We start from the raw sequence: 14,322 nt of genomic DNA, 5'->3' as shown, positions 1-14,322 counted from the left end.
CCACTCCCCTCACAATTAGCAGTGAAATTTAGAAGCAGCCTTATCTTTGCAGGTTTTTTCCACATTATGATAATCCAATATATATTTTCATCATGATGTTAAATTCATTCACAGTCAAACCTTGGTTGTCAAACATAATCCATTCCAGAAGCCAGTTCGGCTTCCAAAAGATTCAAGGACCGGAGCATTTGCTTCCGGGTTTTCATCGTTCGGGAGCCGAAATGTTCCAAAACGGAGGCATTCAGGAGCCAAGGTTTGACTAGATACCACTTCTGCATAATTGTGGAATTGTGTACAATGGGATTTCCATTGCCTTGTCTCTTCCTGGTACATTAAACACATCTGGTAAACCTGACTTATTGCAAAAAAAGAAAAAGAAAAAAAAGCTGAAGCAGTGATGACACCATGGGTGCTGAAAGCATTTCCTCTTTCCGTTTCTTACTATGCAAATTTCCAAACTAAATGACAGCCCTGACCTTCCTGTGGTGGTTACAGTATCTGATAAAATGTCGCCTCTTTTTTTCAGTAGGATTTGTGAAAAGGCAAACCTACATGCAGTGCATACACAAATATGCCTTAAGACAGGCATCCCCAAACTCAGCCCTCCAGATGTTTTGGGACTACAATTTCCACCATCCCTGACCACTGCTCCTGTTAGCTAGGGATGATGGGAGTTGTAGTGCAAAAAACATCTGGAGCGCCGAGTTTGGGGATGCCTGCCTTAAGAAATATTTAAGCCCAGGCTTCTATAATAGCCACTCAAGCTGTGGTCAGCAAGAATTGTCTCCAAGCAACCACATGGGAAAACTTTTACAAGCACAAAATAGGAAGTTTTGTTTCTTATTTTCAGGTTGTTGATGGGCCCATAAATGACCAACATGGGTTAACACGTTTTTGTGGATTTGCTAGCAAGGCTGCTTTGATTCTGCATCTCCAGTTTCTTTAATACAATTTAAAGCAAGCATTGCGTGGTTTTGAATAAACAGAAGCTTGTATTCCAAAGCCAAAAATTCTGCTTGAGATTTTTGTATACCATGGTGGTTTTTGTTGGCAGGCTTATCAGATCAAGCCAACAGTCTATGTAAATATGTTTGTTGATACTAGTTCAATACAGAAAGGAAAAGGGCATAATTTCTAACTCTCTTTTGTTTTTATAGTGTGTGTTTTTAAAAAACAACAACAACAACAACTGATTCTCTATTGGCAGCTTCTTCACTTAGAATACAATCTTATGAACGTCCACACAGAAATAAGTTCTATTGAGTTCAACAGGGCAATCTTCTAAAGAAATGTGTATAGGACTGCAGCTTGGACTGAGGGTGCAATGCTGCATTAGGCATTGGGCCAGCTATGGGACTATAGGGAACGATTTAAGTGCTGCTCTACTGGTGGAGGGCGAAGCTCGCTAATAGGGTAGTGCTAATGTCACCACAGCACCCATGATACAAAACACCCATGAAAAAGTGTGACAAATGTTCAGAAATGCTCTCTAGTCTTTGCTACCCTTTTCTTGATGACACATGAGGCCCCTCTTTGTGTACCCCTCAATAAGAGGTCTGGAGGGTGGCAACACAAGAATGGGCCATTTCTGCAGTGGCTCCCTATTTGTGGAATGCTCTCTCCTGAGAGGCTTGCCTGGTGCAATTGTTAAATATCTTTAGGCACCAGGTAAAAACTTTTTCCTATAACTAGGCCTTTGGTTTTAACTATCTGTGGCCTTTTAAAAATGGGTAGAATGTTTTTAATGTTGTTCTCTTTCCTCTTGGTTGTAATGTATCTATGTTGGGTTTATTGTCTGTTTGATTTGATTGGTTATCAATCACTTTGGGTTGCCCTGGGCAAAATAAAGCAACTAACAACTTATAATCATCATAATCATAAATAAGCCACATGCAACCTCATCCAAGGAGTTGTGCAGGAAGAAATTTACAGAGACTTCCCCAGAAATACGACATTTTGCTGGTTTCTGAAAACCAGTTGAGCATGTGTCCTGGAAAATAGTAGAATCAGAATTGCTAACTTGCAGAGTGACATCATAAATAACTGTAATACTATGTGTAAGCTGCTGTACTTGTAAAAACCACAGTGTATCTGTATTTCCAGAATAAAGCTTAGCCTTAAACAATATCCTGTAACCAGTGGACCAAAAGAATGAGTCCAGCCCGCCTTCATACGCATGCCATTGTCATTGCTTTTCTGGGAAGTGAGACTCATGCTATTTTCAGTCAGGACATTTTTTTTATTATTAGCAGCAGTAGTTTATTAGACCCATTGGGTCCCGTTTGAAAAAGGATTCATGCTTAATTAATTAAACATACACTGCACAAACACATTGCCCTGGTGTTCCCTCTCTTCGTGAAGTGGTCTCACTTTCAGTAACTTTCCGCAGATTTCCCCAATGCTATTTTTGTTTTATTTTTTAATGCAATGACAATTTAGTCAACCACTGTCATCATCAACGTTTGATCTTAATTGTCTGCTAACTGGATACTCCTGAAATGTGTACTTACTTTAACTCCTGTCTTATTGATTCACTGTTGTGGTGATTATCTTAGCTATTAAACATTGTTAACATCAGTGCTATTTTTCTAGAAAAAGAGGTGCTGGAGGCCACTGTGAACTTCTCCCTTGTCCTATTAGAATAGCAATGGCACCCACTTGGGAGGTGCTGGAGTTGAGCTCTGGCTGAAAAAAGCGCCCTGGTTAACATTCATTGTTTTATTGTTAATCTTTCTCTCACTTTTTTGCCCCTGTGACTTAGCCAAATGCACACAGAAGCGCAGTCATTGTCTTATGTCTTAATGTGGATCTATGATATTTATTAATGTAACAAAAATGGGCTTGTATTTTGTGAGTGTTAACATGTGAGTCTGATGCATATATATTTTTGTAATAACATTATTAGAACTGGTACCAAGAATCAGACTATATATCCCTACTCCAAAATGTCTTGTGAGTGGTTGGTAGAACATTTCTGAGGGAACCCTTACTGACATCCATTTGAGTGGCATCCAAGTATCTATGTGCTGTCAGTCCTTTATTGAGTCCACAGCTAATTGCTGAACTCTCCTTGCCACCCATCTTCAGGGGGTAAAGTCTGGTTGTATGTTCCATTCTCATGCAACCTCCATTCTGGCCACATAGCAAGAGGTAAGTAACCAGCTCTTCTTGCAGCACTGACCACTTTTTCATAAATGGGGTGGAAAGAAGAGTCAGTGCTGGATATGATGTCTGAAATGAAGACCATTCAACAAAAAATCTGAACTTTGGGGCAAACCCACCATGGATAAAACCAAGCGTCCATTTATTTGCATCCTTTCACTGGAAAGATGTAGCAACTTCATGGGAAGGCTTGTCGATAAAGCCAAGAGAAACACAGATAAAGAAGCATTATTCAAAGCTTTAAATCAATGATAACTGACTGTAAACTCGGACTATTTTATAATATCTTCTTGACTTAAATCCTTCTGGCTCCATAGATGGGGACATTTTAGAAGTGTTTCTTTTAGTTCCCTTTCTTTTTCTCAATCATTATTTGTCTTTATAATTGCTATAAAAATCCCAGTAAATACATGTGAATCCCCAAGCTCATACTTAGTTTTAAGAGTTCATATATCTCATCTGCAGAGAAATGTGTCATATTTGGACTCTAGGTTTATTCTCTCTCCCTCTCTCCCTCTCTTATTATGTTCCATGTTACTAACTTTGCAGGTACACAAGTATTAATCCCAGCTACAGGAAAGCTTAATCACATTTCATGAAATTATGTCTACAGCCAAGTTTATTTTGTACTTGTCTGTTTCCTGTTCAAGTTCAATTTCTCATATTGACGTCTATTGCCAGCAAGGGGTGATGAGGCCATTTGAGAATTATGTCATAAATGGGCATACCCAGGTGTTAGAAAGTGAGCAACTTCATCCAAGTGTAATTAAAAATTCCCCAGGTCCAAGAGCAACGCCCACACAGCTGGGAATCGGGCAGGGTGGGGGGAGTTTCCAATGGTGCCAAAGGGGGTCTTTCGGCTCTTTGCCACACTTGGCGGTGACAGCGATCTCTATTCTGGTCATGGTGAAGGAGTGAAAAGACAAGTCTCCACTGCCTATATGCTGCCTTCCCTGTAACTATTAGGTTCCCCATGCCTGTAATTAGTTAAGGAATAGCAAGATACACAGCTGCATGCTATGTATTGTCTTAGGGATGCAGGCGGCACTGTGGTCTAAACTGCCAAGCTTCTTGGGCTTGCCGATCAGAAGGTTGGCAGTTTGAATCTGCATGACAGGGTGAGCTCCCATTGCTCTGTCCCAGCTTTTGCCAACCTAGCAGTTCAAAAGCATACCAGTGCAAGTAGTCAAACAGGTACCGCTGTGGTAGGAAGGCAAATGACATTTCTGTGCGCTCTTGCTTCCGTCACAGTGTTCCGTTGCACCAGAAGTGGTTTAGTCATGTTGGCCACATGACCCGGAAAGCTGTCTGCAGACAAACACCAGCTCCCTCAGCCTAAAGCGAGATGAGTGCTGCATCCCACAGTCACTTTTGATTGGACTTAACCGTCCAGGGGTTCTTTTCTTTTGCCTTACCTTTATTGTCTTATTCGGCCCTGAAGACAGATAACTAGCAACAAGGACTTCCACAGCTGTCTTGTGTCAGAGATATTATTGTGCACCGTTATCTTGTGAAATGGTTCAACGGGTGTCCAAGTAACACATCACAGCAGTTAAATAATCATCATCCACAAAGCCCTATTTTCACACCAGTCTTTAAATCTTTTATTTGATTGTTAATCATAACTGAATATTATGAGTCACTACACCAAAGCAGCTGGAACCATCAAATTTATGACAATAATAATAAAACCTTAGAATCAGTACAAAGGATCAGTGTCCCATTTCAATATTTTCAGCAATGAAAAGCAAACAATCTTGGTCAACCTTCCTTTTATCAATCAAAATCCCTTGACTGCCAATAATTCTGGAAGGGTTTTCCCACCTTCCCAACAATGCTCAGGTTTTAATTTTTTTGCAATGTAACACCAGTTTCGCTTTAGATAATTCATTCAAAGTGATATTTCTATTATTGCCTTTTAAGGAATTTCATAATATGTGTCTGGAACGAAAACCAAATCACCTTTGGAACTGTAGTGGTGCATGAGTCAAACATCTAGGGAAATAAGTACTGTTGCTTATTTGTTTTAAATGTTGGATGAAGCAACACAGTCTGTCAGCGCAAATGGGGGTTTGGGCATCATTATCTCCCTTGAACTTTTTTTTAGGCAAGCATATAATAAATTTCAGTTGGAAAAAAACCCCTGACGTAATTTCCTCTATTTCTGATCCAAAGCCCACCCCACTCAGTCCATTCCCTCCAATACAAATCCAGATTAGGTAATCAAAGCAAAAATTGCCAAAGATTTTGGGCTTTGCCAGAAAGCAAAAGGAAAACCCCAAATATTATAATATATATGCTTATATGGAAATGACATGCCATTACAATGAAGTCACAAGAGGTAAGAAATTTAATAACAAGATAATTTGGTTGCCATAAATTTTCCCAGCAGAAAGCTCATGAAAATTACATAATTGCTATGTTTGTTCTCTGCAGGATCACCCACATGAATTTTCCATTCTTAAAGTAGTACAATATGTTGATTTATCATAAACTGGAAGTTTGTTATTAGAAGGCATTGTCCTGGGTGTCGTCCAGTGCTGCTAGTGTTGATTTAAGTAACAGCTCTTTTTTCCGGTGAAAAAGATGCCAAACATAATCTGAAGAAAGAAACATTTAAATATGCATGCAAACTATTCTTGAACCTAGTAAAGATGAAATATGTGGCTTTTGATTAGTTTAATCCCACTAAATCTAACTAACATTAGCTGTCATAGCAATCCGGACCCAATATCTGCCATGATGAGCAAGTTTGGAATAGGTGGATGTTGGGCTATCCAAGATGATCTGGGGCTCTACGAGAGCTGCTCTAGCATAACACTATCATGACTCAGCCAGAGATACACTAATTCAACTCCATTAACCCATCTGAGCCAGGGCTATGCTGTTTTAGTCAGTGGAACTTAAGCCAAGGGGATTTACACCAGAAAAGGGATGTTCTAGGTGTGTGGTGGGGCAAAGATAGACTTATTCTAAACCTCTTCCTGCTCAGTCACATGACCTGGCGGCTTGGTGGAACTTAAGCCAGCAAGAAAGGTAGTATAACTCAAACTCTTTCTTAAAGGCTTGTTTTCCCTCTGCCAGGCTCAGACAGGCTCAGCCAGGAGTAGCCCCACTCCTGAACAGAGTTTGGAACAGGGGTAACTTAAGCCAGTGTAAATTTCACCAGTTTAGGATTGCTCTGTAAGGCTGCAATTTTATACATTCTTTTTCTGACAGTAAGTCACATGAAACTCAATGGAGATTACTTTTGAGTAGACCTGTAGGGCATCAGACTTGGTGCAACTATGTTTAGATAGCTTGGGGTCCATTTCAAACTGTTTCATATCCCAGTACTGCGATTCCTTTCCTGGCTCAGCTATGGGACAGGACTAATAGGCAGGTTACTGAAGACACGGTGTAGTACATGCTCTACACCAGTGATGGCCAGACTTGGCCCTCCAGCTGTTTTTGGACTACAGTTCCCACTGGTCCTGTTAGCTAGGGATGATGGGAGGGCCACGTTTGGGCCACTGTTCTACACAAAAAACATGGCGTTAGGAATGTTAATTTCTTCCCCCTTCGTTATTCTGTTATCCTTTTTAGTCAAATCTAAAAAGGACCAGCAGTTTCAGTCCCGGAGTCCATAAAAGACAGATGATCCATCAACTGAGAGAAAATGAGATTGCTTGCTGTAGATGGTTGGACTTTGTTTTAGGATCATAGCATGGGAGTGTTTTTGGATGGGATACCCAGGGGTCAGCAACAGCCAGAATTTAACATATACATCTAATTTTCTGCTTGCTATTCCCCTCCTAAAGAGAGGGACCAACAGACTGTCATCTGTACTTTTCTAAGCTCTTGGACTGACTAAAGCAATGTGGTTTGCATGAAGACTGTTTAAAAATTACAGTCATTGCAAAATAAGACTGCTCGTCTCCTGAGAGAAACCATAAGGAGATGATAGCAATGACTGCCAGAAAATTTCTAGGCTCTGCTTGTTACTTCCTTCTAACTCTTTCTTCCCACTCTTCACCCCCGAGACTGACAGCAAAGGGATAGCTTTCAGTTGGGCTGTGTACACACTCTTCTTTACTCTCCATCCAGAGCACTCCTGCTGCTTGTTTGTCCATATTTATCCAATAGTTTCTTGAGAAATACTGCATTTTGATGCATTTGCTTCATAACAGCTCCATCTGATTAAAAAGCAAACAAAAGTAAACTACATGAAGACATACCACACCCCCCTCCCCCCCTCACTGGTGTGGACAGACAGCAGGAAACTTTGAGACGTATTCAGCTGTACTGATATGTACAATGGCATACAAATGTGTTTTGAAATGCAGCAGTTTTAACTCAGCTTGTTGCGTTTTAACTTAGCAATGTGTCAAGCCTAAGACTTGAGCTACCTAGTCTGGGGGGTGGGGGTGGGAGGCAGAATCTGCCCTGCCTGCAAATAGTGTTTCCAAGTTCTCCAACTGAAAGGATGCACTTGGGAACAGCATTAGCAGGAAGGCAAAAGCAGCTCCCATCTCTCAGTGAGGTCAGACTGAAGGTGAAGCAACCAAACTAATGAGAACCAGGTTCTGCTTCTTGATTGGTTGCACTCCATCAGGGGTGGGGAACTTGTGGACCTCCAGATGTAGTTGGACTCCAACTCCCACCAGCCCCATCCAGCATTGCTGGTGGTCAGGAATAATGGGAGTTGTAGTCCAGTAATTTCTGGAGGGCCACCCACAGGTTTCCCACCCTTGGATCCCACTCTGTGGAATGCCCTCCCATCAGATGTTAAGGAGATGATTAATTATATAACATTTAGGAAACATCTGAAGGCAGCCCTGTTTGCATGTCGAGGTCCCCAAGCCACCCCCCAAATAAATCACAATTCACACAGAATTTTTTGTTTAAGGTTTTTGGCATAATTTTGGCCACAACTTTATTAAAATACATAAATGTGAGTGGTGCTTAGGCATTGGTTATGACTATCTGTCCCCGCCCAGGGACAGAACTGACTTCCGGATTCCAGCAAAAGCCAGTAAGGGAAAACAATATTGGGGAGAAAATGGAGCCGGGCACCAGACCCTCACCTCTCCCCGCATGCTCCCAGGGGCTTGCGCAGCCCAAGCCCCATGCCAGGGATTCGGACGAAAGCATGGCGAGCCCCTGGATTCCTTTAACGGAATTCCCTTGCAGCAGCAGCATTGGAGGGGCAGGCACAGGCAACCACATCCCATCCACCAACCCAAAAATTAACCAATGCCTAACCGCAACCTAACAAATTGTGACGATTTGCTATGCAGTAGGCAAAAACAAAATGGCACCAGCCAATCCGCCAAATGGACAAAATTCCTACCAGGCCCCTGCCCCAAAAGCAGACGACCCCTTGACAGGCATAGCAAGGTCAAACACAAAAGCCCTAAATTAGGGAGGGTGGGCAGGTGATCCGGTGCACACAGCTAAAGAGAACGCTCAATGCTGCGTGCTCAGTATATAAAACCCTTGGTCCATCCCACAAATTGGCAACATCAGAATTTCCCCAGTAACTCAAACAGCCCAATCACTGCTATGGCCATCTATACGATCCCACCCAGCAACAGAGGGGTGGCCTGTCAGACCCCACCACAACACGTGCTCTCCATGAAGGAGAACACACTATAGGGAAGCTTTTTAATGTTTAATGCTTTATTATGTTTTTATATATGCTGGAAGCCGCCCAGAGTGGCTGGGGCAACACAGTCAGATGGGCGGGATACAAATAAATTATTATTATTATTATTATTATTATTATTATTATTATTATTATTATTGCTGGAAATGGTCACAAACCCACAATATCATGAGTACTTGTAGAACACTCAAAACATATTGTCTTCCAGACTTTTCTCTTGTGCAAAAATGTACTACAGTCAAACCTCGGTTGTCGAACTGCTCCATTTTCAAACGTTTTGGTTCCCGAACACCGAAAACCCAGAAGTAAATGCTCCGGTTTTCAAACATTTTTCAGAATGTCCAACGCAGCTTCCACTTGAGTGCAAGAAGCTGTTGCAACCAATCAGAAGCCGCGCCCGGAAGTTGAACATTTCAGAAGCTGAACGGGCTTATGGAACAGATTACATTCGACAACCGAGGTTTGACTGTACAACACATGACCAGTACCTCAATGTTGATTTATCGATATGCATTATTTCATGTTAATCCTCTCAATCATTCGGATTAGCCTGAGAGATATTGACTTGCCCAAGTCACTCTCCCTGCTGAGCAGAGACCTGAAACTTGCAGTCTACAGTTGAAACCCATCACACTATTGACTCCAGAATCTTTTGATGGTGTGTTTAAACATTTCTGTATGAGGCAGCAATATTCTTGGGAGGTTAAAAAAAACCTTAATAGCTTTTAATCAGAAATATTTTTAGAACTAAAGAGTTTATTTATAACCCTGGCTGAGCAGAGAATGATAGTGTCTTGGAGTATGAGTCTACCTTGTATTAAGGGGGAAAAGCTGGCTGATGGAAATTTGCACATCTGGAGGTCATCATACTCTATGCTATCCAAACCACACCTCCTCAAACCACATGCTGAATGGAACACATTGTCCTGAGAATTTTTCTCTACAGAGGATAGTCCTCTCTGTCACTGCTGGATAGAAGTCTGAGGGGGCGATTCACTCACAACAGCAGGACTGCAGTAGAGTAGGAAGCTTGTGAATCACTCCCTTGCAATGCAAAAGTAACCAGACCAGGCTGGCTTACTAAAACACTATCCATGAACCTTTTATTCCAGAGTTATCCATGAGGTAATTCTTGTCTGTAAATCACCCTGGTGATTTTATATTGAAGGGCAATATAACAAATTGATAAGAAGGAGAAACAAACCAACAAACAAGCAGATCTCATAAGCTTTAATTCTGTTTAATTTTATTCTTTAGTTATTTAGACCACTTGTACAGGGGCAGATTTAGGCCTGTGTGAGCAGTGCACATGCACTGAGTTTAGGGGGCACCATCTCAAAGCCCAGTAAGCGAGGCGCTGGGCCATGGGAAGGAGGTGGGAGATCTTGTGCCCCTCACAGAACCATCCAGATTGCGCCCCCTAGCCATGGACAAATTAACTCTTCTTTCTGCCTCTCCTCCAACTCTCCCCTCCACCCATTCAATTCCTCATGCACTTCACCTTGTAATTTTTTCACAGAAAATCCAATATTTAATTTATTAATTCTTAATAAAAGGTTTCAGCAAAGAAAATGACATTTTGATATCATTTGACATGTTTTTATGTAATTCAGTTGTAAAACAATACACAGATAGACCTAAATGAAACATACAAACAATATCATGCTGATTTGTTCCACAATGATAACTTTACATTATAATACTGTATGATGTAAAATGGCATTGCTTTTGCAATATCTGTGTAATTTGGTTGATATCAAGTAAGAAAACTATTATTAGTATTATTCACAAGTCACAAGTTACAAGTTCTTATTCACAAGAGTTGTTATTTGAATTATTTTTTTAAAGTCAAGTTAGGCCAACTCTGGCTTTAAATAGCAATCTCCTCAATGAAGTCTGATGAGATTAGAACTTTATTTTTCTTGCTTTAATAGAAGAAAACTCAGTAATAATTTCAAAGTCTGTTATTGATGCTAGTTCATACTTGATGGACAAGATTGCTGGATTTGTTAGTCTGGTTTCACTCATACTTGATCTGAGCAAAGTGGGGCTGTGCTGTCCACCTGCCCAGGGGGGAGTCTGGCAGACCAATGTGGCCCTTGGTTCATGCCCCCCACAAGCTGGCTTGTATGCACATATGCTCTGTTCAAAGGACCTGATCAGCATGCAGAAGTCAGGGACGAGGTCAGCAGATGTGATTTCATGCTTTGCAAGACTGCAGTCATCTTCACAAAATGCCTGTGTCTTCCATGGTGTGTTAAGAGTCGGCAGCCCTGTGGACAGCAGAAAGATGTTGCAGGAGACAGTGATAGGGTGGACCATTGGCTGCCACAGAACGAATCTTTCAGAAGTAATAGTGTTTGCCCTCATGCTCACCTCTGCACTGGTAGAAGCTGGGTGAGGCTAGGGGAAGTTATTAAATTGGATGCACACCAGGCCCCTTCATTCCAAGAGAGCAAGACTGCTCCTGTCCTGCCTTCCCCACTCAGCTTCTTGGCTTGTGCTACTACCTTAATTGCTACCTGCTAGCCTACATAATAGTGACAGATAGCACCAATAAGTAATGATATATGTGGACCTGGAATAACCTACCTCCTTTCATTGCTTCTAGGTCCGCCACTAGAGCAGGGCAGGAAAATCTGTTGCCTTCTAAATGTTGTTGGATTCCAACTTCCATCCACCCCAGCCATAATGGCCAATAGTCAGGGATGTTGGGAGCCAGAGTCCACAACAACTAGAGGGTCACAAATTCCCCAGCCCTGTGGCAGAGACATGAAAAAAGACTTGTGAGAGGTGTCACTTCACATGAACAGGGCCTGACTTTGTTCACCAAGGTGATGCCTACAGTGAGACATGTATATACCTACTCCATGGCACGTTTGTCCTGTATATGATCCCACCAAAATTTTGGACATTCTTCTGTGGCTGCTTTAATATTCCTTTGCTATTGCATGTGTTAGTGAGGTGAAAGGATATAATCTGTGTTCTGCTTCCTAGATTCTGTGTGTTCTGGAGTGCCTAAAAGTACAAATCTAATTTGTGTGCTTGTTTGATAATTGGGGTAGGCTGGCTGGCTTCCTTCCTTAATAACTCAGAGTGTGTGAGTGAGAGTGAGTGACTGAGTGTTAGACAGTCATTTTGGAATGGTTTAAAAGCAGTCACTGGCAACTGTGGAATCTGTCATTAGAGGTTTGGCTCCTTTTAAGGTTTGGCTGCAAGTTCAAAATCATTGAACGTTTGGTTCCAAGCTGAAGTTGCAATCATGAGAGCTGCTTCCCATATTACTCTTCCATGTTTCTTGGGAAGTGGCCACAAAATAGATGGAGATGTGCATCATCTGTTTAATGTGTAAGGAAACAGTTATGAGTCTGAAGTTATGCCTGCCATGATCGTTTATTGAGGAATCAGATCCAGGAAAAGCTTCAACACTTGATTCTGCAAATTCTATAAGCCAGTCCTAGCTGTGTTGTGCTAATACAAACAGACTTATGGGCAGTATAACTCGCTCATGCGCACGATGGATGATTGGATTATGCTGTCAGCTTGATTCTTTAGGAATGTACACAGAACTAAAGGTTGCTTTATGCTTTGGTTGCTGCTTGCTTTAGACTTGTGGCATCTCCATGACTACTTGGCTGAGCATGCTACGTGTTGACATGTTGCAATTGCTGGAACTGATGATTATGCTCTTTATTTTTGTCAGCTTTTAAGGGCATCCTCAGATCACTTGTGCATGGTAGTGACCAAATTCTTTTTTAACTAATAAGGGTTTGTGAAACATCACATAACTGCCATTTTACTATTTGTTGCTATCAACAATTTCTACACAGCCCACCTTGACAAAACTCAGCCCTATCCATTTTTATTTTATCACACCAAGATACCACAACAGTCATCTGTTCTGTCAGATTTCTTTGAATATATGCATTCTCTGATTTGCTGTGAGACAATAAGTTGGCCAGACTCATGGGCTTGAAAAAAGGAATGTTAGTCATCAGGCTATTCCATTTCCATGGAAACTAAATGTGGGATGATCTTTCTTAACTCCTACGAATGGGTCAAAAACAGATACAACCCCATTTCCCAAAAGATGTTGTAATAGGTGTTATTAAGGAAACAGAGGTCAAAAGCTGCAGTTTTCAAGTGCGATTAAGACAGGAGGTCACTTCTGGACTACTTGTTTAATGAGATTTCAGCCTCATTTGTTTGCAGAGAGATTATGTTGGCTATTTAATGAGCATTCATCCTGATTTATTTGTGGGGAGGCTAGATGGCATTGCATCAAAGCAAGTGTTATCCCACCGTTGCATCACCTTAACAGAAAAAAATACAATCTTTGCTTAAACTGTGATCCAACTATGTTCAAGCTGTACGTTTGTAAATAAGCTCAAATATTACAAATGCCAATAGCTCCCAGTGACATGCTTCCACAGAAAATCAATCAGGGAAGTGATACTAGAGGAACGTTTCCACTCAGAAAATGAGTGGGTGGTAAGTATTTCACTGTTTAGAGCGAAGCTCATACTAAAAGTTTGTAGTTTTAAGATTTTGCCTGAACTGGTGGGAAAAAGTTGTTCTTAAGCCTCTGGCAGTGCTGCAGCCTTCCCACTTCTAAACATCAGGAACCATGTCTGTGTTTGTTTGCTTACTCACTCAATTTAGCATGCAAGGTTTTCCGTAACCAAGTTATTTCATAAAACATAGTCCTCTGCTACATAATGAATTGTCTAGAACCTCCTTCCACAACCTAAAAAGAAACAAGTAATGTCATCAGCCTGGTAGCTGAATACTACCCACATTTTGATTTTGTCAGTGTATAATAGGTATGATATATTTTTAAGTGGGTTCATGTATAAGAAGGAATTTGCTATCCTCTTGAGAAGTTGTCCTAGCATACAATTCAAAATGTATTGATACAACTCTATAGTGCCAATGTACTTCCTCATTAATACAAAATGGCAATCACTTATTTGAAGTGCAATCTCATCCTGTTTCAGTATGGCTGCATCTATACTATATGTTTAAAGCAGTATCATACCACTTTAAACACTTATGGCTTTCCCCCAAAGAATCCTGGAAACTGTAATTTGTTAACGGAACTGAGAGTTGTTAGGAGACCCAATTCCCCTCACAGAGCTACAATCCCTGGAGTTCCCTGTGAAGAGACATCGATTGTTAAACCCCTTTAAGAACTGAAGATCTTTGAGGAGAATGAGGGTGGTTTATCTTGTCTGGCTGTGTGTAAGAATAGAAGGCAAAGTCAGAGAAGAAGTTCCATTGCACAAGAATGAGAACGAGACCACACCTTGCGTAGAAGCATAAAGTTTCACTTTGGAGGTGTAGCAATAGGGTTTGTGTCTAGTCCAGCACTCTTGTCTGTGCTCATCCCCTGTCCTGTCCTGCCCTGCCCTGCCTTGCAAATTGCAGCAGCATTGAGAAAACTGCCATCCTGGAAAAAGAAATTACAGGACTACAGTGGGAATCAAAGTTGGCACATGGAAATGTACAGCAAT

General features: G+C 41.3%; 1 protein-coding gene across 3 annotated transcripts in view; it reads left to right on the top strand.

Annotated features, from left to right (window-relative positions):
• Positions 1 to 14,322, top strand: part of SLC44A3 (solute carrier family 44 member 3) — a 100,887-nt gene that overhangs the window by 31,483 nt on the left and 55,082 nt on the right. The window lies entirely within an intron of this gene.

This window comes from Podarcis pityusensis (genome assembly GCF_964106645.2).
Source record: "Podarcis pityusensis genome assembly, chromosome: 6".
NCBI classification, from domain to species: Eukaryota; Metazoa; Chordata; class Lepidosauria; order Squamata; family Lacertidae; genus Podarcis; species Podarcis pityusensis.
The sequence above is the reverse complement of the archived record's forward strand: the minus strand, read 5'-3'. Positions and strand labels throughout refer to the sequence as shown.